Source organism: Taudactylus pleione, unplaced genomic scaffold (genome assembly GCF_031769625.1).
Source record: "Taudactylus pleione unplaced genomic scaffold, aTauple2 ptg000397bl, whole genome shotgun sequence".
Taxonomy (NCBI): Eukaryota; Metazoa; Chordata; class Amphibia; order Anura; family Myobatrachidae; genus Taudactylus; species Taudactylus pleione.
In genome coordinates, this window is record NW_028284799.1 from 4,947,846 (window position 1) to 4,975,029 (window position 27,184).

Below are 27,184 nucleotides of genomic sequence, written 5' to 3' on the forward strand. Positions count from 1 at the left end.
TCACTCTTCTAGTCCTAATGTGAGCTGCCTGAAACCTGTGTTCTGCAGGGGTGTCAGGATTAGCCAGTGGAGTTAGCAGCCAGGGAAAACTTCCATATCCTTGATCGCCTAAAATAAAAAAAAAATATATTTTTAACTTTGAAAAGAATAATAAAAAATATTAAAAGTTTAATAAATTATTTACTTACCAATCAGCCATCCATGAGGCATCGGTTGTTGTTGAAACATCTCAAATAGGCTAGATTGCTGCAAAATAAAGGAATCATGAGAAGCCCCTGGCATGCCAGCAAACACCTGCATGAAACGCATTTTTGAATCACATATCATTTGTACATTTAGAGAATGGAAAGATTTTCGATTCCGAAAAATCTCTTCCATTTGGCGGGGGGCCATGAGAGCAATATGGGTGCAATCTATTGCACCCAAAACATTGGGGATTCGTCCCACGGCAAAAAAACCCGCCTTCACAGCATTCCATTCATGTTCGGTCTGAGGTAAATGTACAAACTCAGAAACATGTTTCCGCATTGCCAGAAGGACCTGTGACAAACAGCGAGAAAAAGTGGCTTGTGAAAAGCCAGCAATTATCGCCAGAGTCGGTTGGAATGTTCCCGATGCCAAAAAATGGAGTGTGGCTAGCAGTTTTGCCAAGCCTGGAACTGCTCTGTTTGTTAGGAACACGCGGTTCAAGATCCTTCTCCAGCAGATCATACAGCTGGTAAATGGCAGCAGAGGAGAGGCGATAACATTTTATCACCTCATCCTCTCGAATCCCATCCAACAACCGTCTTTGTCTATATAGACGTGGCCTTGGGATTCTCGCAACACCCGAGGAAGATGGAGTACTTTCAGGTGCACCTGCAGAAATACCCACATTCACAGCTGATTCATCAGGAGTGGCTGCAATACTCATCTGCGCCCTAAACTGCAGCCTACTTGCTTGAACACATGCTGCAAACATGAATTCCCACACTTGAGCCGGAAAGCGCTCCATTTAAAAAAAAGTTAATTTCTATATGATAATAATCAATCAAATTATAAGGATACTATTATCTGTGTCAGGTGTCTTCTTCCTTCTTCTCCAGATTCAGGTGCGTAGTTCCTTGACAGGTAATAATATTCTCTCTCCAGCTCCTCCACCTGCTGCTGCTGCTGCTGCTGATGCTGGAAAGAGTGATTAAAAAATATCTGGTCTATTTCTAACTTTGGAATGAACCAACTGTAATGGACTGAACCATTATTGTAACAAGCCAATAGATCATTTTAAAAATATATAATCAACACCATTTAAAACAAATAATGCTTGGGAAAGCATATTTGCTGTTACACACTTATTTTACCTGAAAAATATGTAATTTTAAACCATTTGATTTAAAACTCTCACACCCAAGAGGTGCGGACAGTTTTTTGCGAATTCACGGCAAAATTCGCTTTTATTTTGGCGAATGATATACGCATAGTTGTAATTGAATAGCAACATTCGACTTTCACAATTCAAAAGTGGATAGATTAGTATTTTAGGCGAACTGTAGATTTTCACAATATTCGCAAGTTAAATTGAATTTGGCGAAACGGTATTCGCTGGCGAAAATTTTTAAAATAACACATTCGACACTCATTCGCACCTAATTGAATACCCCTCATTGTGCGGGACTTTATTGCTACTATGGGAAAGGATACACCACAGTGACTTCATCTTCCTAAAGGGTATTGTACCTCTGCGACACAAGACTATTTGCGCACCAGGATACACTTTACCACATTGCTATTGTGTTCAGGGTTTTAACTAAGCCACGTCTGTGTTGGAAAGTAGTTGTTTTTCTATTTTTGCGAAGGGGGCATGGCCACGCCTCCCGCAATTAGGCCATGCCCCCTGTTACCCGGGCCCGCCGCGGCTCTTGGCAGGCCTGATTCCCATGTGAAGCATGAATGCAATGTGTACTGCACCTATTGTGCTAAACGTAATGCATTATTTAGTTGTTGCAAGATTTCCTGTATTGGAGGGATTTGGAGTCCCTATGTCTGTATTTAGGTGGAGTCCGACATTGTAGTCACTATATGTGTGTGTTCGTGTGTTTACATAGGACGGCCAGATGGCGCAAAGTTTGCAGCATTGATATGTATATTTGTTTTATATTTTTGATTTTTTTCTTGTTTTATACCTTCAGTATATATGCAGTGGTGTGCGTATAGTACAGGGAGAAGCAGGGTGCATACACTGAGCTTGATCCTATTAGGTGCGAGTTGGGTCCTGCAAGATGTTCTCATGGCGAACTTGCATTGCATGATGGTCTCTGTAGTCCCAGAGCAAGGTTCAGTGCACTGTAGCAATAAGCTCCTAAGCCTACACCAAACTACAACTTTTGGCAGCACTTGGATCACCGTCCTCCGCCTCTCCCAGTGCTAGTTGGATAAATTGTCTGTACAGGAACGCGCTATTGGCAGCATGTGTTCCCGGAGCTGCGCGGTAGCGCTGTGTTAGTCTTGTGTCTGTGAGTGAGCAGTGGTGTCCGCATACATAGCCAAATCAGCAAAACCAAAGACCTCGCAGGTTTACTTATCATCATATCTGTCATCAGGTAGGTGGTGTGGCGGGTTTTTAGGTTGGGGGGGAGACATTCAGTGATTGAGGGGCGCCAAATTAAATTCTATATATATGCCCCCCCAACTTAAAAACCGAGGCAAAACCATAGAGACGAAATCTCGCTGCTCACGAGCTTTCGTCTCTATGATCTATGTAGTATATAAGGGTCCACGCGGCGGACACCATTTCACTCCGGCTGTGACAGGGAGGTTGGGTAGTGTAGGGCTGGGAGAGGTGCTGGTGCTGTGCTGTCTGCTGTGTCCTGGGCTGGTGCTGATCCATTCTGGGCTGGTGCTGAACTGTCTGCTGTGTCCATCTGGGCTGTTGCTGATTCATCTGGCCTGGTGCTGTGCTGTCTGCTGCGTCCATCTGGGCTGGTGCTGATCCATCTGGGCTGGTGCTGTGCTGTCTGGTGCTGGTGCTAATGGCTGTGTCCTGGGCTGGTGCTGATCCATTCTGGGCTGGTGCTGTGCTGTCTGCTGTGTCCATCTGGGCTGTTGCTGATCCATCTGGGCTGCCTGACTCAGTCGTCATCAATCTGTGCTCTGGGCCCAAGTTCTGGACCTGAAAAAAAAAAAATAAAGTGTCTTTTCCTTGTCTAATATTTGTCTGTGCGTGTTAGGCTTAGCCGTACAAGATACAGCAAGTCATCAACGCAACCTAGTGCTGCCCGACTCCAGCCGTCATCAATCTGTGCTCTGGGCCCAAGTTCTCAACCTGGAAAAAAAAAAATAGTGTTTTTTTTTGTCTAATATTTGTCTGTGTGTGTGTGCGCGAATTAGGCTTAGCCGCACAAGATACAGCAAGTCAACAATGCAACCTAATGATGCTGCCCGACTCCAGTCATCATCAATCTGTGCTCTGGGCCCAAGTTCGGGACCTGAAAAAAAATAAAAAATAAAGTGTTTTTTTTTTTCTAATATTTGTCTGTGTGTGTGTGTGCGTGTTAGGCTTAGCTGCAAAAGATACAGCAAGTCAGCAACACAACCTAGTGCTGCCTGATTCCAGTCGTCATCAATCTGTGCTCTGGGCCCAAGTTCTGGACCTGAAAAATATAAAATAAATAAAGTGTCTTTTTTTCTGTCTAATATTTGTGTGTGTGTGTGTGCATGTTACGCTTAGCCGCACAAGATACAGCAAGTCAGTAACACAACCTAGTGCTGCTCAACTCCAATTGTCATCAATCTGTGCTCTGGGCCCAAGTTCTGCACCTGAAAAAAAAAAAGTTTATTTTTTTGTCTAATATTTGTCTGTGTGTGTGCGTGTTAGGCTTAGCCGCACAAGATACAGCAAGTCAGTAACACAACCTAGTGCTGCTCAGCTCCAATTGTCATCAATCTGTGCTCTGGGCCCAAGTTCTGCACCTGAAAAAAAAAAAAGTGTATTTTTTTGTCTAATATTTGTCTGTGTGTGTGTGTGTGCGTGTTAGGCTTAGCCGCAAAAGATACAGCAAGTCAGCAACGCAACCTAATGCTGCCCGACTCAGTCGTCATCAATCTGTGCTCTGGGCCCAAGTTCTGGACCTGAAAAATAAAATAAAAAATAAAGTGTCTTTTTTTCTGTCTAATATTTGTCTGTGTGTGTGCATGTTAGGCTTAGCTGCACAAGATACAGCAAGTCAGCAACTCAACCTAGTGCTGCCCAACTCAGTCATCATCAATCTGTGCTCTGGGCCCAAGTTCTGGACCTGAAAAAAAAAATTAAAATAAAGTGTATTTTATTCTGTCTAATATTTGTCTGTGTGTGTGTGTGCGTGTGAGGCTTAGCAGCATAAGATACAGCAAGTCAACATTGCAACCAAGTGCTGCTGCCCGACTCCAGTCGTCATCAATCTGTGCTCTGGGCCCACGTTCTGGACCTGAAAAAAAAATAAAGTGTCTTTTTTTGTCTAATATTTGTCTGTGTGTGTGCGTTTTAGGCTTAGCTGCACAAGATGCAGCAAGTCAGTAACACATCCTACTCAGTCGTCATCAATCTGTGCTCTGGGCCCAAGTTCTGGACCTGAAAAAAATAAATAAATAAAGTGTCTTTTTTTGTCTAATATTTGTCTGTGCATGTTAGGCTTAGCCGCATAAGATACAGCAAGTCAGCAATGCAACCTAGTGCTGCCTGATTCCATTTGTCATCAATCTGTGCTCTGGGCCCAAGTTCAGGACCTGAAAAATATAAAATAAATAAAGTGTCTTTTTTGTCTAATATTTGTTTGTGTGTGTGCGTGTTAGGCTTCGCCGCACAAGATACAGCAAGTCAGCAACGCAACCTAGTGCTGCCCAACTCAGTCGTCATCAATCTGTGCTCTGGGCCCAAGTTCTGGACCTGAAAAAAAAAAAAAAAATACAGTGTCTTTTTTTTGTCTAATATTTGTCTGTGTGTGTGTGCGTATTAGGCTTAGCCGCACAAGATACAGCAAGTCAACAATGCAACCTAATGATGCTGCCCGACTCCAGTCGTCATCAATCTGTGCTCTGGGCCCAAGTTCGGGACCTGAAAAAATAAATAAAAATAAAGTGTCTTTTTTGGCTAATATTTGTCTGTGTGTGTGTGCGTGTTAGGCTTAGCTGCACAAGATACAGCAAGTCAGCAACGCAACCTAGTGATGCTCAACTCCAATTGTCATCAATCTGTGCTCTGGGCCCATGTTCTGGACCTGAAAAATATAAAATAAATAAAGTGTCTTTTTTTCTGTCTAATATTTGTCTGTGTGTGTGTGCGTGTTAGGCTTAAACGCACAAGATACAGCAAGTCAGCAAGCCAACCTAGTGCTGCTTAACTCCAATTGTCATCAATCTGTGCTCTGGGTCCAAGTTCGGGACCTGAAAAATAAATAAAAATAAAGTGTCTTTTTTGGCTAATATTTGTCTGTGTGTGTGTGTGCGTGTTAGGTTTTGCCGCACGAGATACAGCAAGTCAGTAACGCAACCTAGTGCTGCCCGACTTCAGTTGTCATCAATCGGTGCTCCGGGCCCAAGTTGTTGACCGGCAAAAAAAATAAAACATAGTGTATTTTTTTGTACATTTTTTTCAGTGTGCGCACGACTGCACTTGTGTGAATTTTGTAACCGCACCTTGGCTACACTATTGGTGCTTGTGACACTGCTTCAAGACCGCAGAAAATATGGAGGGCTGTCACATGACAGGAGAGCAAGGCCAAGAACCACATGTTGTAGCTGCCGCCAGCAGTGCAAGGCCGTCAACTTCCTCATCCTCTATGAAGGCCCATGCCCCAGGGCTTAAGTCACGCCATCGATATGGTAAAGCTACTTTTACTGAAGTTAAGAAAAAAATGTAAAGGAAATTTGCCTTTAGATAAACAAATAATTGGCAATATGCCATTCACTACACAAAGTGGCAAGGAAAGGATAAGGCCTTAGCCTTTCTTTATGAAGACTGCTGGTTCTGATTCTGATAACCCTTCTGCTTGTAGTCGTAGTGGTGGTGGTACCATTAAAAAATTGAAAGTTGTTAAGATGAGTAAGACAGCTCCGGCAAAACCAACTGTGTGCCCTGACAAATCGAAATCACAAATCCCCGAGGAGAGTGCAAGTATGTCCGCGGTTGCCATGTGTGAGCCAGACCTAAATACTAGTGTACTGGAGGATCCTCCAAGTTCCAATATTTGTGTGCCCTCTGTAAATGTGGGGAAGGGCAGTCAACATCTTGCAGACGTAGTCAGTGAGGATGCTTCTGTGGAATTGGACATGGATGAGGAGGATATTTTGGTAGTTGAAGTTGCTAAGGATGATGTTGGTGATGAGGATGTTGATGCTGAGGATGTCCTTTGTGTAAGTAAGGCAACAGCTGTTGCCTATGGATTGAAAAAGCCAAAGCCAATTGTTTTCTTGCCGGGGCAAAAGACAAAAAAATCCACTTCTCACGTGTGGAATTATTTCCACCCAAATCCGGACAACAGTTGTTAAGCCATATGTAACCATTGCCAAGCAAGAGTGAGTAGAGGGAGGGACCTAAACCACCTAGGAACCTCCTCCTTGTTACGTCACTTGAAGCACATTCATCAAATATCAAAGTGTATGTCGCCAAGTTCCAAAACTCAATACGTAACAAGTCCAGTGTCACCTACCTACTCCCTCTCTGTGGGATCCAAGCGCCTTCGATCTCCAACACCAACACCTGCATCATCAACATCCTCATTCGTCATCGGGAGTAGTCCTGCTGCATCCAATGTTGTTATTCGAAGCATGATTGACTCCTCTCCTATCCGTGGTTCCTCAGAAGGATCCTAGATGACTACGCCTGTTGCTGTGAGTGGATCTTCATCCCAGAAGGGGACCAGGAGGAAGACTACTTGTAGCGTATCCTCCAAAAACAATTAACTGTCAAACAATCGTTTGCAAGGGCAAACAAGTATGACAGCAATCACCCACTTGCACAGCGGATTACTGACGCCATAACAGCTATGCTGGTATTAGATGTGCGTCCAGTATCCGCCATTACTGCAGTGGGTTTTCAACAGTTAATTGAGGTCCTGTGTCCTCACTACCCGATCCCTTCTAGTTTTCACTTCGCTAGAACAGCAATTCCAAGTCTGTACAAGGACATTAAAAAAAACCTTATTAATGTCCTCAGAAATGCCTTTGTATCCACTGTCCACTTGACCACTGATTTGTGGACAAGTGGGACAGGGCAAACTAAGGATTACATGACTGTGATAGCCCACTGGGTAGGTGTATTGCCTACAACAGCAACAGCAGCAGCAACATCTACCAAAAGACAGCTGACACAGAGGCAGGCTACTCTTTGTATAACCGGTTTCACTAAGAGGAATGCCGCTGAGAACCTCTTAGAAAAACTCAGGGAAATTATTGCTAAATGGCTTACCCCACTTGGACTCTCCTAGGGATTTGTGATTTCGGACAATGCCACCAATATTGTGAGAGCATTACATGTGGGCGAATTCCAACACATCCCATGTTTTGCTCACACAATTAATTTGGTAGTGCAGGAGATGCTCTCGGTGGCCCGCAAAATATCCGGACATTTTAGACATTCGGCAACCGCTTGTCGAAGATTGCATGACCAGCAGGTACTGTTAAATTTGCCCTGTCATCAGCTGAAGCAAGAGGTAGTAACTCGGTGAAATTCTACCCTCTATATGCTTCAGCAGATGGAGAAACAGCAAAAGGCAATCCAGGGCTATACAACGGCCTATTACATAAGCCGTGGAGGGGGAATGCACCTTACTCAAGAGCAGTGGAGAATAATTTCCGTGTTGTGCAAGGTTCTCAAACCCTTTGAACTTGCCACACTTGTAGTTAGCTCAGACCTGCCAGCTTGAGTCAGGTCATTCCCCTTCATCACACTTTTGCAAAAACAGCTGGAGAAACTGAAGGAGGTAGTGAAAGGGAGCGATTGCGCAAAGTATGTCGGGCTGGTGGATAAAGCCCTTGATTCACTTCACCAGGATCCAAGAGTCGTCAATCTATTGAATTCAGAAAAATATATTTTGGCGACCATTCTGTATCCTAGGTTTAAGTCCTACCTTGTGAGTTTTTTTCCAACAGACCGAAATCTAAAACTGTGCAAAGAGCTGTTGGTAAAAAAATTGTCAGCTGCAGCTGAACGTGAAACACCATCATCTCCTCCTTCAGTTTCTGCAGCTGCCAGGAAAAAACAAAATATTCCTTACAGAATGCCTGCTAGTCATGCAGATTGTTCATCAAATATTAACATCTGGTTGGGCCTGAGAGAACTGCCTACTAGTGACATGTCTTCTACCATGACAATGTGTGATACAGTCTCCATTCACAGAATGGTGGAGGACTATTTCAGAGATAACATCCTAATGGGCATGTCAGACCCTTTCAGTACTGGCAGGAAAAAGAGGCAATTTGGAGTCCCATACACAAACTGGCTTGCATTACTTAAGTTGCCCACCCTCCAGTGTGTACTCTGAAAGAGTTTTCAGTGCAGCTGGCTACCTTGTCAGTGATCTGCATAGGAGGTTACTTCCTCAAAATGTGGAAAAGATGATGTTCATTAAAATGAATTACAAATTCCACGAGGAAGACCTCTACCAACAATTACATGAAAAAATTACAGAGGCGCCTATGGTGGATTCCAGCGGGGATGAATTAAGAAGAAGAGGATGTACACACTGATGGGGATGATGAGGACGAGGATGACAACAACTTGTAATGTAAAGCCAGTTTGTGTATGGGATAATTTTAATTTCCATGTCCAATGCACATTGGCAGCTTGTTTTATGGGAGTCCAAACAAACCAATCATTTCAGCCACAATTGGCAGTCCTTGTCGCTGAAATGATATGTTTGTTAAACTGTGAATGTCCTGTTTCGTATACAACATAAGGGTGGGTGGGAGTGCCCAAGGACTATTCCATCTTGCACCTTTTTCCTTTCCATTATGTGCTGGTTGGGGCATTGCTGCCTGACATTTTAAATTAATGTTATGGTTGGTTTAGGAACCAATGATTTGTTTTTAATCTATTTATTATCAATTTTACAGCCAGGGGCTGCACCAATGAATTTATTTGATTAATTATTCAGCCAGGTCCTGCACCCAATGAATTGTTTTTTAATTAATTTATTATCAATTTTACAGCCAGGGGCTGCACCAATTAATTTATTTTTATTATGAATTATTCAGGCCAGGGCTGCACCAATGAATTGTTTTTTTAATTGATTTATTATCAAGTTTACAGCCCAGGGCTGCACCAATTAATTTCTTTTTATTAATTATTCAGCCAGGGGCTGCACCCAATGAATAGTTTTTTTAAAACTAATTTATTATCAATTTTACAGCCAGGGGCTGCATCAATTAATTGTTTATTTAATTCATTTATTATCAATTTTATAGCCAGGGGCTGCACCAACTATCAACTATCAATTCTTCAATCCTCAACAATATCCCAACCATCATCTTTGCACAGTCCTCAACTCTATTAATAATTATATCAATCAGCTTTGAGCCAGCAAGCTGGATGCAACCTTTTGGCCCTTTAACTAGATGAAAAAAATCAATATTGTGAAGTGGTCAAACTTAGCTGGAAATGAGTGGAAATAAATATTATTGAGGTTATTAATACTGTAGGAACAAAAAAGGCCCATTTTATGTGATTTTAGATGTTTTTTTTATTTTTTAACAAAAAATCCAGACCCAAAACCAAAACATGAAAACAAAACACGGAGGTGAGGTTTTGGCAAAACCAGTCCAGATCCAAAACCAGGGGAGATCCAGATCCAAAGCCAAAACCAAAACACGGGGGTCGGCGCACATCTGTACTGGAAACTAGGGGTGAGCGGGTTCGGATTTCTGAAATCCGAACCCCCCCAAACCCCCCCGATCCGAGGCCAATCTCAGTCAGGTTCGACTTTTCCCGCCTGACTCGGATCTGAAATCGAGGCAAAACGTCATCATCCCGCCTACCGGGTCTCGCGGGTTTTGGATCCTATATAAGGTACCCACGTCGGCGCCATTTTCTCACTCGGCTGTGGACAGTGAAGAGAGAGGGTGGGAGTTAGGGCTGGCTGGGCTGTGTAATGTAGTGTAGTGCAGAGTAGTGTTGTGTTGTGCTGTGCTGCACTGTGCTGCTGTTGTCCATAGGGGCTGTGTCCACTACTTCAAAGTCCATAGGGGCTGGCTGTGTTGTGCTGTGCTGCTGTTGTCCATAGAGGCTGTGTCCACTACTTCAAAGTCCATAGGGGCTGGCTGGACTGTGTTGTGCAGTCAGTTGTCCATAGGGGCTGTGTCCACTCCAAAGTCCTGTGCAGTGTCCCAGTCCTAAAGGGGTGCTGTAGTGTTGTCCAGGGGGTGCTCTGTCCATCAGGGGTGCTCCCCCCAAGTGCTAAAAAAAAAATATTTTTTCTGTGTTTGTGAATTGTGTGCATTGTGGCTGCACGTGCATCAACAAAGGAACAGCGCCAAGCATGCGCCTGTGTCCCATTAGTAAAGGGCCGGCTGGCTTGACCGTTATAGGGTGCTGTAACCCCCAAAGTACACTCCAAACAAAAAAAATATATATTTTCTGTGTTTGTGAATTGTGTGCGCAGTAGCCGCACGTGCATCAACAAAGTAGTGCCAAGCGTGCGCCTGTGTCATAAGTAAAGGGCCGGCTGGCTTGACCGTTAAAGGGTGCTGTAACCCCCAAAGTACACTCCAAACCAAATAAAAAAATATTTTCTGTGTTTGTGAATTGTGTGCGCAGTAGCCGCACGTGCATCAACAAAGTAGTGCCAAGCGTGCGCCTGTGTCATAAGTAAAGGGCCGGCTGGCTTGACCGTTATAGGGTGCTGTAACCCCCAAAGTACACTCCAAACCAAATAAAAAAATATTTTCTGTGTTTGTGAATTGTGTGCGCAGTAGCCGCACGTGCATCAACAAAGTAGTGCCAAGCGTGCGCCTGTGTCATAAGTAAAGGGCCAGCTGGCTTGACCATTAAAGGGTGCTGTAACCCCCAAAGTACACTCCAAACCAAGTAAAAAAATATTTTCTGTGTTTGTGAATTGTGTGCGCAGTAGCCGCACGTGCATCAACAAAGTAGTGCCAAGCGTGCGCCTGTGTCATAAGTAAAGGGCCAGCTGGCTTGACCGTTAAAGGGCGCTGTAACCCCCAAAGTATGCTCCAAACAAAATAAAAAAATATTTTCTGTGTTTGTGAATTGTGTGCACTGTGGCTGCCCGTGCATCAACAAAGGAGCAGCGCCAAGCGTGCGCCTGTGTCCCATAAGTAAAGAGCCGGCTGGCTCATTTCTTAAAGGGTGGTGTAACCCACAAAGTGCACTACTCTCCAGCAAAAATAAAAAAATATTTTCTGTGTTTGTGTGCGCCTTAGCCGCACGTATATATCAATATAACATAAATGGAGGACCAAACTTTCTCCGATAAAAATAAAATAGGGAAAGATCAAGAACCACTTCCTCCAAGTGCTGTTGCTGCTGCTGGAGTTGTTCATCATCCCAGAGAAGAAGTAGGAACACCACTACTTTTACTAAACAATTGACCCTCCAACAGTCCCTAGCGATGAGGATGAAGTACGACAGCAGTCATCCTGAAGCAAAACGTATAACTGAGGCCTTGACTGCTATGTTGGTGTTAGACGTGCGTCCGGTATCCGCCATTAGTGCAGTGGGATTTAGACAATTGATGGAGGTAGTGTGTCCCTGGTTCCAAATCCCATCTAGATTCCACCTGCATCCTCAAAGCAGCAGCGACAAGCGTGCATCTGTCTGTTAAAGGGTGGTGTAACCCTCAAAGTGCGCTCCACAAACAATAAAAAAATTCTTCTTTTTTTTTCTGTCTTTGTGAAATGTGTGGGCTGTAGCCACACCTGCATCCTTAAAGCAGCAGCGACAAGCGTGCGTCTGTCTGTTAAAGGGTGGTGACACCCTCAAAGTGTGCTCCACAAACAATAAAAAAATTCTTCTTTTTTTTTCTGTCTTTGTGAAATGTGTGGGCTGTAGCCGCACCTGCATCCTCAAAGCAGAAGCAACAAGCGTGCTTCTGTCTGTTAAAGGGTGGTGTAACCCTCAAAGTGCTCCAAAAAATAAAAAACTATTTTTTTATGTGTTTGTGACTTGTGTGCGATGTAGCCGCACGTGCATCAACACAGTAGCAGCGCCAAGCGTGCGCCTGTGTCATAAGTCAAGGGCCGGTTTGGACATCTGGTCCGGACTGAAGGACGTGCCAACAATTTCTGACAAGTCTACTGTCACTGCATATGATACTGTCCTCAAAGCAGCAGCGACAAGCGTGCGTCTGTCTGTTAAAGGGTGGTGTAACCCTCAAAGTGCGCTCCACAAACAATAAAAAAATTCTTTTTTTTCTGTCTTTGTGAAATGTGTGGGCTGTAGCCGCACCTGCATCCTTAAAGCAGCAGCGACAAGCGTGCGTCTGCCTGTTAAAGGGTGGTGACACCCTCAAAGTGCGCTCCACAAACAATAAAAAAAATCTTTTTTTTCTGTCTTTGTGAAATGTGTGGACTGTAGCCGCACCTGCATCCTTAAAGCAGCAGCAACAAGCGTGCATCTGTCTGTTAGAGGGTGGTGTAACCCTCAAAGTGCGCTCCACAAACAATAAAAAAATTCTTCTTTTTTTTTCTGTCTTTGTGAAATGTGTGGGCTGTAGCCGCACCTGCATCCTTAAAGCAGCAGCGACAAGCGTGCGTCTGTCTGTTAAAGGGTGGTGTAACCCTCAAAGTGCTCCAAAAAATAAAAAACTATTTTTTTTTATGTGTTTGTGACTTGTGTGCGATGTAGCCGCACGTGCATCAACACAGTAGCAGCGCCAAGCATGCGCCTGTGTCATAAGTCAAGGGCCGGTTTGGACATCTGGTCCGGACTGAAGGACGTGCCAACAATTTCTGACAAGTCTACTGTCACTGCATATGATAGTGTCCTCAAAGCAGCAGCGACAAGCGTGCGTCTGTCTGTTAAAGGGTGGTGTAACCCTCAAAGTGCGCTCACAAACAATAAAAAAATTCTTCTTTTTTTTTCTGTCTTTGTGAAATGTGTGGGCTGAAGCCGCACCTGCATCCTTAAAGCAGCAGCGACAAGTGTGCGTCTGTCTGTTAACGAGTGGTGACACCCTCAAAGTGTGCTCCACAAACAATAAAAAAATTCTTCTTTTTTTTTCTGTCTTTGTGAAATGTGTGGGCTGTAGCCGCACCTGCATCCTCAAAGCAGCAGCGACAAGCATGCGTCTGTCTGTTAAAGGGTGGTGTAACCCTCAAAGTGCTCCAAAAAATAAAAAACTATTTTTTTATGTGTTTGTGACTTGTGTGCGATGTAGCCGCACGTGCATCAACACAGTAGCAGCGCCAAGCGTGCGCCTGTGTCATAAGTCAAGGGCCGGTTTGGACATCTGGTCCAGACTGAAGGACGTGCCAACAATTTCTGACAAGTCTACTGTCACTGCATATGATACTGTCCTCAAAGCAGCAGCGACAAGCATGCGTCTGTCTGTTAAAGGGTGGTGTAACCCTCAAAGTGCGTTCCACAAACAATAAAAAAATTCTTTTTTTTCTGTCTTTGTGAAATGTGTGGGCTGTAGCCGCACCTGCATCCTTAAAGTAGCAGCGACAAGCGTGCGTCTGTCTGTTAAAGGGTGGTGTAACCCTCAAAGTGCGCTCCACAAACAATAAAAAAATTCTTCTTTTTTTTCCTGTCTTTGTGAATTGTGTGGGCTGTAGCCGCACCTGCATCCTCAAAGCAGCAGTCCGTACATGTACTGGCAGGAAAAAGAGGCATTTTGGAGGCCCCTGTACAAACTGGCTCTATTTTACCTGAGTTGCCTCCCCTCCAGTGTGCACTCCGAAAGAGTGATTAGTGCAGCCGGGAACCTTGTCAGCAAAAGGCGTAGGAGGTTGCTTCCACAAAATGTGGAGAAGATGATGTTCATAAAAATGAATTATCAACTTTTCCAGGGAGACCAGCCTCCAGAACGTACAGAGGGACCTGTGGTGGTGGATTCCAGTGGGGACGAATTAATACTCTGTGAGGATGAGGATGTACACAACACTGAAGAGGGTGAGGAATCGGTGAATGAGGAGGACGACATCTTGCCTCCGTAGAGCCAGTTTGTGCAGGGCCAGATTAATTGCCAGCTTGTTTTGTGGGGGCCCAAACGAACCAATCATTTCAGCCACAGTCGTGTGGCAGACCCTGGCGCTGAAATGATTGGTTTGTTAAAGTGTGCATGTCCTGTTTATACAACATAAGGGTGGCTGGGAGGGCCCAAGGACAATTCCATCTTGCACCTCTTATTTTTCTTTGCATTATGTACTGTTTGGGGCCTAGTTTTTCAAACTGCCATCCTGTCTGCCACTGCAGTGTCACTCTTAGATGGGCCCGCCGTGTTTGTGCCGCCCACTCGTGTCGCTTAGCATAGTCATCCATCTACCTCGGTGCAACCTTTTGGACATAAAAACACTATTGTGAGGTGTGAGGTGTTCAGAATAAACTGGAAATTAGTGGAAATTAAGGTTTTTGAGGTTAATAATAGCATAGGAGCAGAAAAATCAACACATTCTGTGATTTTAGCTGTTTTTATGCTTTTTAAAAAAAAAATACAGATCCAAAACACAAAACCCAGAACCCAAAACACCGAAGGGTGGTTTTGGCAAAACCAATCCAGATCCAAAACACGAAGAAAGATCCAGATCCAAAACCAAAACACAAAACATGAAAAGTGGCCGTTGCACACCCCTACTGGAAACCAATGAAAACCCAGACTTTAGTAAACAATTAAACATCGGTTCACCAATGATGTTTTTAACCTTACAAGTAAACAACCCTCATATTGATACCTCCCAACATGACCTATTACAGGAGGAACAAAATACTCTGTTCCTGGACTTCCTAATGTTGAACTAGTTAATTAATAAGAAAGGTGTTTCAACACAAGTGACTGCAATCATAACTTAAGAGGGAAGTCCAGAAACAGATCATTTTGTCCCTCCTGGAATGGGTCATGTTGGAAGGTATGCATATTTACGAAGTGTCAGCTTTAGATACTAACAAAAAATGCCAAAATAATAGACTAGCTCCTGAGGCAAGTTGTGTGTCAAAACACATTCTATTGCTCAAGGCTTCATTATGATACCTAAAAAAGAAACCAAGCATGTACAATACTATGCCTAATGGCAATATGGCTTTGGGGAATGGGTATGATATCCTGGCGACTCAATAGCCTCCGGTTCTAATACCGACACCAGAAGCCTGTGAAGATCCTGACACGGGAGGTAAGTACCCTAACCCTCCCCCTCTCCCCCCCTAACCCTCCCTTAATGGTGCCTAACCCTAACCTCCCTGGGCGGTGCCTTACCCTAGCTTCCACCTGTTGGTGCCTAAACCTATCCCCCCCTGCCCACACCCTAAACCTAAGTCTCCCAGGGGGGTGCCTCACCCTAGCTTCCTAACCCTCCCGGGAGGGTGCTTAACCCTAATGTCCCCTCTGAGGGTGGCTAATCATAACCCCCCCATCTCTGGGCTAACTAAGATACTTACCGGCGCCCGGACGATAGGTATTCCGGCATTCGGGATGCCGACGCTGGTATCCTGATCCCATTCGGCATAGCGGTGTCAGCATTTTGCCGGTGGTCGGGATTCCGGCGCCAGTATATCGATGGCTGGTATCCCGTCCGCCGGTGTTTTAACTACATCCCGGCATTGATATGCTCACCACTTACATGATATATGCAGTACTCCTCCAGCAGACTAGGAGAAGCCAGCCAAGGATTCAGAAGCATAAGGGTACCAGCAACTTCATGAGGCTCTGTGGAACCTATTCCCAGAGTACAGATACTGGTAGGTAGGTAAGGCAGTCTCTGATTCACAACTATCTTATATATAAAATTCATTGGTCTGTTTGTCTCTCCGATTATGTATTTGGACACCCCTGCACCGATTGGGATGAAATCATCGTGAGGTAGTCCAGTTGGATTCTGGCTAGGTTTTAGTGGGGTTAGGGTCCCAGTTGGACCTACCGTTGGTGTATGCTGGGCAGAACTTTGACTCAGGGAGCCGTTCTGAGCCTTTTACTGGATGGATTTAGATAAAAACTTCACAGAGGGGTGGTAATTAGCCTGGGATGCCTAACATAATAACTTGAATATTTAAACCTGGGCAATGGGTACTTCAACTAGTAAACTATAAATGAAAATTATATACAGCAAGTGTTTTTTTTTTTTTGTAAATTAAAGTTTTCATAGCAGTGGTGTCAATAGGGGGGTGCGAGTGATGCGGGCTGCCCCCGGTGACACCAAAGTAGCAGAGTTGCATGACTATTTGGTGTCACCCCCTCAGATGGTGTCATCCGAACAGCACTGCATTAGTGCGCACATCATCCACACTGTGCAGGGGGCTTCCCAGAAGCTCCAGGAGCACTGGACAAGCCCCCAACATGAGGTGGTCATGCCCCCAAATGGCACTTATCGGGGATGTGGCCTTGTTTGCATGAGGACATGCCTCCTTTTGCAAGCACCTACCAGATGGCACCAATAATTAAGTATCTAATTCACTGCTAGCACTAGAGCACTTCAACATTGCTCTGATGCGGAGAGAGCTGATCTGAAGATCAGCTTTACCCGCAAATCCTTTCACTGGTACTGCTCATGCCTAAACTTGGGTTTGTCAAGACAAGGGGTTCTCGGCATGCTGGCCAGCAGGTATTACCTGTGAGGACACTATGGCGAGGGGCGTCTGGCGGCTGCGCCGGTATCTGGCGGCAGGGCCGCCATCAGGGGGGGACTGCGGGGACTCCAGTCCCGGGCCCGCAGAGAGAGGGGGCCCGGGTAGCGGAAGTGTGAAGTTGTGAAATGCAGTGATGTGCGGTACTGCACATCACTGCTGGAATGCACCGGAGGCAGCCAAAGAAGTAAAGTGACTTGGTGGTATTTAATACATGGAGCCGTCCGCAAGCCAATCACAGCAGCTCGCGGAACGGCTGTCAGCCAATCAGCAGCAGCCGCTGCTGATTGGCTGCAGTTCCGCGAGCCAATCACAGCTCGTGGAACAGCAGCCAGCCAATCAGCAGCGGCCGCTGCTGATTGGCTGGCTGCCGTTCCGCGAGCTGTGATTGGCTTGCGACCGGCTCCATGTGTTAAATGCCACCGAGACTCTTCTCCTGTTCTCTGGCAGCTGCCGGTGCATTCCACCTGTGACATGCGGTACCTCACATCACTTTGCGCTGAGGGAGCTCCCAGTCACGGAGATGGCCAAGTGTCCAGGTAAGTTTGGGCTCTGTTGTAGGGAGGGAGTGCCTAATTTATGTATTACATACAGTATATATATATATATATATATATATATATATACACACACACACACAGTATATATACTGTGTGTGTGTGTATATATATATATATATATATATATATATATATACACAGTATATATACTGTGTGTGTGTGTGTGTATATATATATATATATATATATATATATATAGTATATACACTGTGTATATACAGTGTGTGTGTATGTGTGTGTATATATATATATATATATATATATATATATAAAATCATACACATACATGTGGGTAAGTGCTGTTATATTACTTGCTGTGCTGACACTTACATTTGCATGTTTTTAATTTAATATAGCTAAGCACCAGAGGCTTTTGTTTGGTGTATGTATGTTACATATATGTATATATATGTATATATATATATATATATATATATACACACACCCAAAACATCTTGTGCTTAGATATGTTAAATTAAAAACATGCAAATAAAAATGTCAGCACAGCAAGTAATATAACAGAATTTATGAACGATTAATCTGTGCCCCCAATAGGTCCAGCCCTCCCTGTCTCTCACCCCCAAAGTAGCTCCACCCACATCCACAGCTCCACCCACTTCTGCCCCATACTCCGGGGTGAGGGGGGCCCTGCCTAATTTGTTAGTACCGGGCCCCACCATTTCTGATGGCAGCCCTGTCTGGCGGGGTGCATTCTCTGCGCATAGTCCTGTGCGGGCATACTGTCACTCTGGTCTGGTTAGGCCTGGTGGTGCTTCCGTTCCACTCTGGCATGGGTGCCGCCATCTTGCCTCCAGTCATGTGACCTAGTCGCCTATACTGGTGTGTCACATGCTCTCTCTGGCCAGTCACAGTCCGGCACTGGGTATTTAAGGGAGTGCAGAGCTTCCTTTCATTGCCAGTGCAACGTGTTTCTCAGCGAGAGCTGAGAGAGAGAGTTCCTGTGCTTTCAATTGTCTGTTGGGATCATTACCTAGCCTGCTTCACCCTGCCTGTTCCAGCCCCATTGGATTCTCCTGCCTCCTCCATTGCCTCTCCCTTGCCTGAGTACCTGTGTCAGCTGTTACCCTGCACCCTGCCTCCACTTGCCTTTTCCCTGCAAATTCACTTCAGCTTGCAAATTCACTCCAGCCTGCAAATCATTTCTGCTTCACAAAACCTGAATTACTGGACTGCTTTCTGTTATCACTACCTGGACTTTTTCCCATTGCTTGACTACAGTTCCCCAAGTGCACTTTAGTACTATACCCGGACTTTTTGTTTTGCCACATTCATGTCTGTTAAGCCACTCATTAAAAACTCCACGTTTATTTTTAAATCAGCTTCAGTGTCTGCTCCTTTTACCACCCCGGGCCCACAACAAAACCAGAACCTCACAGGGCTCACGTATGTGCGACTTCCAACGGAAGTAGCCGAGCAGTGGTGGAGGGATCCGAACAGATACTTCTTTGCAACCGATACTCCTTCCCATAGGGCAGCAGGGTATGGAAACAACTACTATCTGAAGATGGCAAAGGTTCCCACAGTTAAGCTCCGAAAATGTAGAAGAGCCAGTTTGTTCATTGGCTTATTCTTGTATTGTGTAATACTGTGTTCTTTTACTGCTGCGTCTCTGCAGGGTAAGTTTGTAGGAACAGGTGACACATCATATGTTATTGTACATTCTACCTGTTGATATATGTTAGTCCAGAGAGTTGAGGGCCCTGTTTGTTGTAGATAATACCTCTTTTACGCCAGAGCTAAAACCCGGGTTATTGCAGGGTTAACCCGGGCAGCTCCTTGGTGTAAAAGGGGTGAGGGTTGGATCGCCGGGTCGAGTGACTCGGCTATCCAACCCAGGTAAATAGCAGGGTTTAACATGGGCGTAGCCCGTGAAACCCTGCTGTGTGTACGGCGCACTCCGGGTCTTGATAACCTGGAGTGAGCCACATGCCGTCCGATTGTTCTGGCTTCAGTGGCGGTTGGAGATGACGTAATTTCCAAGCGTCCACTTTCATGCCGGAAAAGCCGGGTCTATGCAGACCCGACTGCGGTGTGAGCGCCGCCGACTCGGGAATATCCCGAGTGGGCGCCGGCTAAATTCTGGGTCTGATCCGGATAGGAACCCTGTTCCAACTCCGGGTCAGACCCGGAATTTTGGTGGAAAAGGGGTATTAGCCTATTTTTGTATCATATTGTATAGTATTGTCACACCTGTGACCTAAGAGAGACTGAGCGGGACGTAGTTCAAGAATAACCACGGTGAGAACAACTGTGTCTGTGCAGTTCCTTTCCTGTCTCTCTTGTCTTCTGGGCAGAACGTGGGACTTGCACTCCGGTGCAAGGTCGAGTTTTCATCTGGTTGTTAGTACCCAAAGATGAAACTCTGGATTTGAAGCCAGTCGGCTCTGTGAACATCTGAAAGGTGTGCTGGTATTCACATGTTGTCTTTCCTTTTAGACCTCCTCATTCACGTCCTGTGCCTAGTCACTCCGGGCTGTTCAATCTTGGAACCTGTCCTCTGGAGCGTCAACAACTGGAAAAGAGTGTGAGGCCCCTCTGGCCCTTTTACAGACACACAAAGTGGGCATTTGAGTCCTTCACATTTAGTGCAATGATGGGAAGGGCTTATACTAGTATTACCATAAAGTCACGAGCAGGGCCGGTTCTAGACATTGTGGAGCTCAGGGCGAAAGTTCCTAGTTGCGCCCCCCCAACACACAAAAAAAGTTCCAGAAAGGGGTGTAACCGATTGGGGAGGGGCATGTCCTCGTGGAACATCCCCAATTCATCACACAAAACCCAGCACTTACGGAGGTTCTGGGCTTCCCCCAAGCTCTACGCTCACAATGAATAATTGCCATGCGGAGTAATGCACCTTACACAGTAATGCCCTTTATAACACATTGCCCTTTATAACACATTATGCCACATGCAGTAATGCCCTTTATAACATTATGCCACACACAGTAATGCCCCTTATACATTATGTCACACTGTAATGCCCCTTACACATTATGCCACACTGTACTGCACATACACTCATATTCATAGGTACATATATATTCATATATAGTTATAAATTTGCATAACTGTACTGTGCATAAACCGGCAGCCCAGCACCTGGATCCTAGAGGAGGGAAGGAGAGAGCAGGGGAGGACTGCTGGGAACGGGCGCATGTGTTGATATCACAGCAGAGCTCTCACTGTCGCACACTGCTCATTATAGGCTGCCTGGAGGGCCGGATTAAGCCTTCGGGGGGGCCTTTCTGCCTTATGAGCGATGCCCCCTGGCTGTGCCAGTCGTGTGTGTTCCTCCTCCTCCCGCACCTCCATGAGGCAGCAACTGAAGCACAGGTCCTACCTGCACTTCTGCAGTGGGGGGACTCTCGGGCAGTGTGGCGATTATTTCTGCTCATCTTCAGCCTCCGCTGCCAGCAGTAGCTCTCCCAGCAGTAGTGCGCCAACTGGTGGCGCAGGCTGGAGAAAAGCAGAATCGTCTCCAGTCAGCAACGCCAGAGTTGAGTTGGAGTGAGGGCTGGCAACTGAAACATTGGGGCCCTTTCACACTAATTTTTCTTGCCCCCATCCCATCCCTCCCCACTTGGTACAGGCAGATCAGCTTGAGTCTTTTCATACCTCTGCAACGGGGAACCTCTAAATAAATGGATCCTCCCTGGAGAGATGATAGCTTCAGATGGTATTCACTATTCATGTAGGCAATCGCATGGCCTGGAAGATGCCTGTTTTATGTAGGAATATAATCAATGTCATCATCATACAACAGAGGTAATATGTTTTGTGTTTTTTAATTGGTGTCTTAATGAAGATTGTTGTCCAACTGCATTTTCTCTCCTGTGTCTCTTCAGCTATCTCATTCCACCATGTTTCTCCAGCAGCCCCTGTCTCTCCATTGCCTCCGATCCCCCATGTCTCTCTATAGCCTCAGACCCATTTCCTCAGATCCCCCCATGTCTCTCTATAGCCTCAGACCCATTGCTTCAGATCCCCCCATGTCTCTCTATAGCCTCAGACCCATTGCCTCAGATCCCCCCCATGTCTCTTTATAGCCTCAGACCCATTGCCTCAGATCCCCCCCATGTCTCTCTATAGCCTCAGACCCATTGCCTCAGATACCCCCCATGTCTCTCTATAGCCTCAGACCCATTGCCTCAGATTCCCCCCATGTCTCACTATAGCCTCAGACCCATTGCCTCAGATCCCCCCATGTCTCTATATAGCCTCAGACCCATTGCCTCAGATCCCCCCCATGTCTCTCTATAGCCTCAGACCCATTGCTTCAGATCCCCCCCATGTCTCTCTATAGCCTCTATGGTCTCTCTATGGAGGAGCATCTACCACAAACACCCCAGCAGCCTAAAACACCCCCTTTTGTCATTGCAGCAGCCACTCTCCATCCTTTTGGAGTAGCATCAGCCCAAAACACCCCCTGTGTCTTTGCAGCAGCAGCCACCCACCCCCTTTTGGAGTAGCATCAGCCCAAAACATCCACCTGTGTCTTTGCAGCAGCAGCCACCCACCCCCTTTTGGAGGAGCATCAGCTTAAAACACCCACCTGTGTCTTTGCAGCAGCCACATCCCCCCCCTTTCCTTTGGAGGAACATCAGTCACATGCACTCCCGTGTCTTTGCAGCAGCCACCTTCCCTCTCCCTCCATCTCTCTGCAGGAACAGGCACTGCATCCCCGTGTCCCCCCGTAACCCCACACTTACCTAAGCTGAAGCTTCTGCTTGCTCCTCCTCACAGCGGCGGCAGGTTCCTCACTCGGCTTATCTTCACCCAAGCAGTAAGCGGACGTCATGACGTCATGCGCACTGCACTGAAAAAAACTACTTTATTGCGCCGGCCGGGAGATAGCAGTCACAGTGAAGAGACTTCCCATCCAGCAGCCTATACTGAGCAGTGTGGGAAGAAAGGCACATAGCGGGCGGCAGCTGCGGCTAGGACCTGTAGCTGCCACCGCCAATACTGTGATGAAGATGATGTATTTTAGAGACAATCTTCTTTTTTTTTTTTTTTTTTAAATGGGGACTCAGCGGCGCCATCTAGGGGCCGGTGCTCCAGGCGATGGCCCTGTTAGCGCGCACCTAGAACCGTCCCTGGTCACGAGTTCGGAAAAAGACGCAAACATGGACGCTGCTGCATCCATCTATAAATTCGGCAATTTACCTCAGAGGAATTCCCTTACCCAGAGTTTTAGCTGTTGTTTTAATTACTGACAGGGTTGAAATTTAAAAAGTAGTTCAATCATAACTGATATTATTTTGGTCCCTATATTTTCAACCATTTTACAGCTTATTTCCATAAGATCCAGCTTGAAAGCATATATATAAAATGTATACTCGTTGATTGAATGATCATATGTTATCATTTGTGTTCTCAGTAAATGAAGGTGACCACCTACAATATAAATATGATCAGGATCGAGATCAGTTTGGCCAAATACAGGATGACAAGATCCGGTCACTTGATGATCAGGTCAAGCTCCTATATTATAAGGCATCCTATGCATTAAAGTCCGCCAAGGGGTGTAACTAGGTATTTGAAGGCCCACAGCAAAAGTTTGTAAGAGTTCCTATGTACCACACAATGGTGAAAAATGTATATAACACATGTAACTTTGACAAGGAAGATGGGCCCCCCTCAGAAATGGGGACCATAGCAGCTGCTCCCCATGCACCTATTGTATTTACGCCCATGGGTCCGCCTATAGCACCACATACATAATAATGTACAGGGCTGTAGAGAGCCGGCCCAGGCCTCATTAATTTCAATGGGCATGGCCTAACCGTAGGACATCTCTTGGTTGCTATGGGCAACATCTCCACTTCTAAAAACCTGCACTTTAGTAAATATACCCCTAAATGCCCATGTGAAATTCTTCATATCCTGACATAAAAAGGTATATGAGTCCTTTGGTTACAACTAACCAGTTTCTTCCAGTTGGACAGCATTAGCCTTGTTCTTGTTGTAAAATAAAAGACGTTATGTATTTCATGTTAATCTGTCACTTTTGTACGTTTATGTTAAACCATCACTTATGTAAATGATATATAAAATATATTTTATTGTCTCTATCGGTAATAATGCGTGCAAAAAATGTTGAAACGGTTTTATGTACACAATGTGAGAAAGCTATTTGCTATATTGGTTCACAACGGGTTTCAGCTGCAAAGTTTCCACTTTATGAGTCCTCAATAAAATCCCAGTGTGTATTTTTTAAATGTTTTCATTGTATAGTCTGCTGTAGCAATATGAAAAAAGAGTGTGATATTTTGTCTGCCAATAACTTTTGAAACATCTTTTAAAAAGTGAATATGCATGATTTATTTGCTTCATAATAAACTATATTTTTAATTTTCTAAAGATTATAAATACGGGATGTAGTTAGAATCCCGACCGTCAGAATGCCGACACTCACAATCCCGACACATTCCAAAGGTAAGTATTGGGGTTAGGTTTAGAGTTAGGCACTAGGTCAGTGGTTCTCAAACTCGGTCCTCAGGACCCCACACAGGTCATCTTTCCAGGTCACCCAGCAGGTGCACAGGTGTATTAATCACTGGCTAATACATTTTAAAAGATTCACCGGTGGAGCTAATTATTTTACTTGTGCTTCTGTGAGGAGACCTGGAAACATGCACTGTGTGGGGTCCTGAGGACCGAGTTTGAGAACCTGTGCCCTAGAGTGCCGCCCATCTTCTCTGCATTTATATATATATATATATGTGTGTGCATGCAATAATAGATGATTCATCAGGGATAAAGTTACATACATTAAGGCACAACATCTATACACAAACATATTAGGCAATCAATCCCCAAGTGTACTTACCTGGAGCAATGCTGCCTTCTGACCGCACACTGTGACAGGCGGCGCACACCAGGCGTCCCGGTCCCGGTGATGTCATCATACCATGGAGTCCAGGTGGTATAAAGGCATGTGAATTGTGGGTACTACTGTGACATAATGTGAATAAGATTGTGAATAAGGGGCACTACTGTGTGGCATAATGTGCATTGTGGGAATTACTGTGTAGCATAATGTGAATAAAGGGCACTATTGTGTGGTATAACATGAATAAAACACACTATTGTGGTATAGTGTGAATAAAAGACACTAATGTGTGGCGTAACGTGAATAATGGGCACAACTGTGTGGCATAACATGAATTGTGGGTACTACTGTGTGGTTTAATGTGAATAAGGGGCACTACTGTGTGGCATAATGTTCCTTGAGGACACTATTGTGTCGTATGTGAATTTTGGGTACTATATGTGGCTTAAAGTGGATTGGGGCAATAAATTACAGTATATGTAATGTAAAATTGCTTATATTAATGTTATATTACTGATGTATATGTTTTATTAGTGGAATTACATTAGTGGGTTGACTTGAAATATATATAGACCTCCATTCCCCAGTTTGATACTGATCCTAATGTTTATTTTTATTTCCCTTTAATTTGCCTCTACATGCTGGACATTCCCCATAACCTGACGCACACATGCTATTGGCGCCATAGCTACACCTCTGGTGATGAACAACTGCCCATATATCATAACTATTAAAATAATTTTTTTAATTTCCTCTGAAAATTATGCAATTTTTCTACCTTCACGTATTTACAAAGACATTGGGGCTGATAGTGTGAGGGGTGCACATGACCACATGGTACTTCCTATACCCACACAGAACTGGTCACAGCTCCTCTGCTTCTCACAAAAGGCCCAGCTTCTCACAAAAGGCCCATATATCACTGGGCCCTTATTCTGGCCTTGTATAGGGGCCAGAGGAGAGAGGGTATAATAGAGTGCTGAATAGTTGTGGAGAATATATGTGCACTGTCAGCTGGAGAACTGGAGGTATATTTACATTTAAATCACTTCTTACCCCTCCCTCACCCAACCCATCAGTGCACCTATTTCAAGGACAAGATTAATAATATCTGAAATGAAATGGTAGGCTAAGCCAGTGACCTGCTCAATTCCCTACCTGAACCCTCTGGCACATTCTCTTTTTTAGACCTCACAAATAAAGACCAAAGTATCTACACTCTTCTCATCCTCCTACTCTACTACCTATCCTCTTGATCCTATACCCTCACAAATCAATAAAGTTCTGTATCCTGTGCTCTTCCCAACCTTAACTAAAATCTGTAATCTCTCTCTACTGGTATCTTTCCATCACTACTCAAGCATACAGTGATTATTCCCATTCTGAAAAAAAAATTCTGACCCTAATTCTCTCTCAAATTACCATCAAATCTCCTAGCTTCCATGTCCCTTTAATCTAGTGTACTTGAGAGACTTGCCTACACCCACCTCACACACTTTCTTAACTCACACAACTTTTTGGACCTACTTCAGTCTGGCTTTCGTTCCCAACACTCCACAAAGACAGCACTGACTAAGGTAGTGAATGATCTGGTCACTGCCAAGTCTAAAGACCACTACCCACTTCTTATTCTTATAGATCTCTCTGCTGCTTTTGACACTGTTGACTACTCTCTTCTCATACAAAAACTACAAACACACAGCCCTTTCTTATTTCTCATTCTAGCTATCTAATCGCTCTTTCACTGTTCATTTATCTGATTCTGTCTCCTCTTTGCTACCTCTATCAGTTGGAGTATTGCAAGGCTCTGTCTTAGGCCCTCTGCTTTTCTCAATCTATACCACCTCACTTATCAAACTAATCAGCTCTTTCATATTTTAGTATCATCTGTACGCAGATGATTCTCAAATGTACCTATCCTCCCTAGATTTGTCACCATCTGTATTGGACGGGATGCAATCAGGAAGCCAGCTGACGTAAGCCCGACAGCCGACTTCCCGACTGCTTTATCCCGGCGAGGGTTAAATGACAGGCGTCTAAATCTAGATGCCTGACCGGCACCCAACATCCCGATCGAAGGGATGCCAGGCGCTGTGAGCGGACAGCCGCGGGGGGGGGCAGGGTTAGGTTTAGGGCTCCCGGGGGGGGGGACTTAGGGTTATGCACCCCCCGGGAGGGTTAGGCTAGGGGGAGGAAGGGATTATTGTTAGGCACCCCCGGGGGGAGGTTAGGGTTAGGCACCGTCCCGGGGGACTTAGGTTTAGGCAGCGGGGACGGGGGGGTTAAGTTTAGGCACTTAGAGGGGAGATTAGGGTTAGGCACAGGGGGGGAGGTTAGGGTCAGACACCCCTAAGGAGGGTTAGGGTTAGGGGGGTTAGGTTAGTACTCACCTACGGACGATCGGGATTTCCAGCGCTGTCGGACTGCCGCTGCTGGGATCTCTTCATTTGTCTGCCTGCCGCTGCCGGGATTCGAACTCCGCTTCCGCTTCCGTATTGGACCGTGTCGCTTAATGTCTTTCTGCCATTTCATCTAGGATGTCACCTTGCCACCTCAAAATTAAAATATTTCCAAAACAAAATTAATTATATTTCCACCGGCCAATAGTACTTACCAAACTGATATCTCTATCAGTGTTGATAACTCAACAATCAACCCCACTTCACAAGCTCGCTGCCTAGGTGTCATCCTTGACTCTGAACTGTCCCTTGTTTCCCACATTCACTCTGTCTCAAAATCATGTTACATGCATCTAAAAAATATCTCCAAAATTCAACCATATCTTACACAAGACACTGCAAAAATTCTAATCCATGAACTCATTTCCCACATTGACTATTGCAATAGTCTCCTTACTGGTCTTCCCAAAAGCAGACTCTTGCCACTACAATACATTTTGAATGCAGCTGTGAGGCTGATCTTCCTCGCCAAAAGTTCATCGTCTGCTGATCCGCTCTGTCAGTCCCTCCAATGGTTACTGGTTTTCTACCGTATTCAATATAAATACTTTTACTTACACATAAA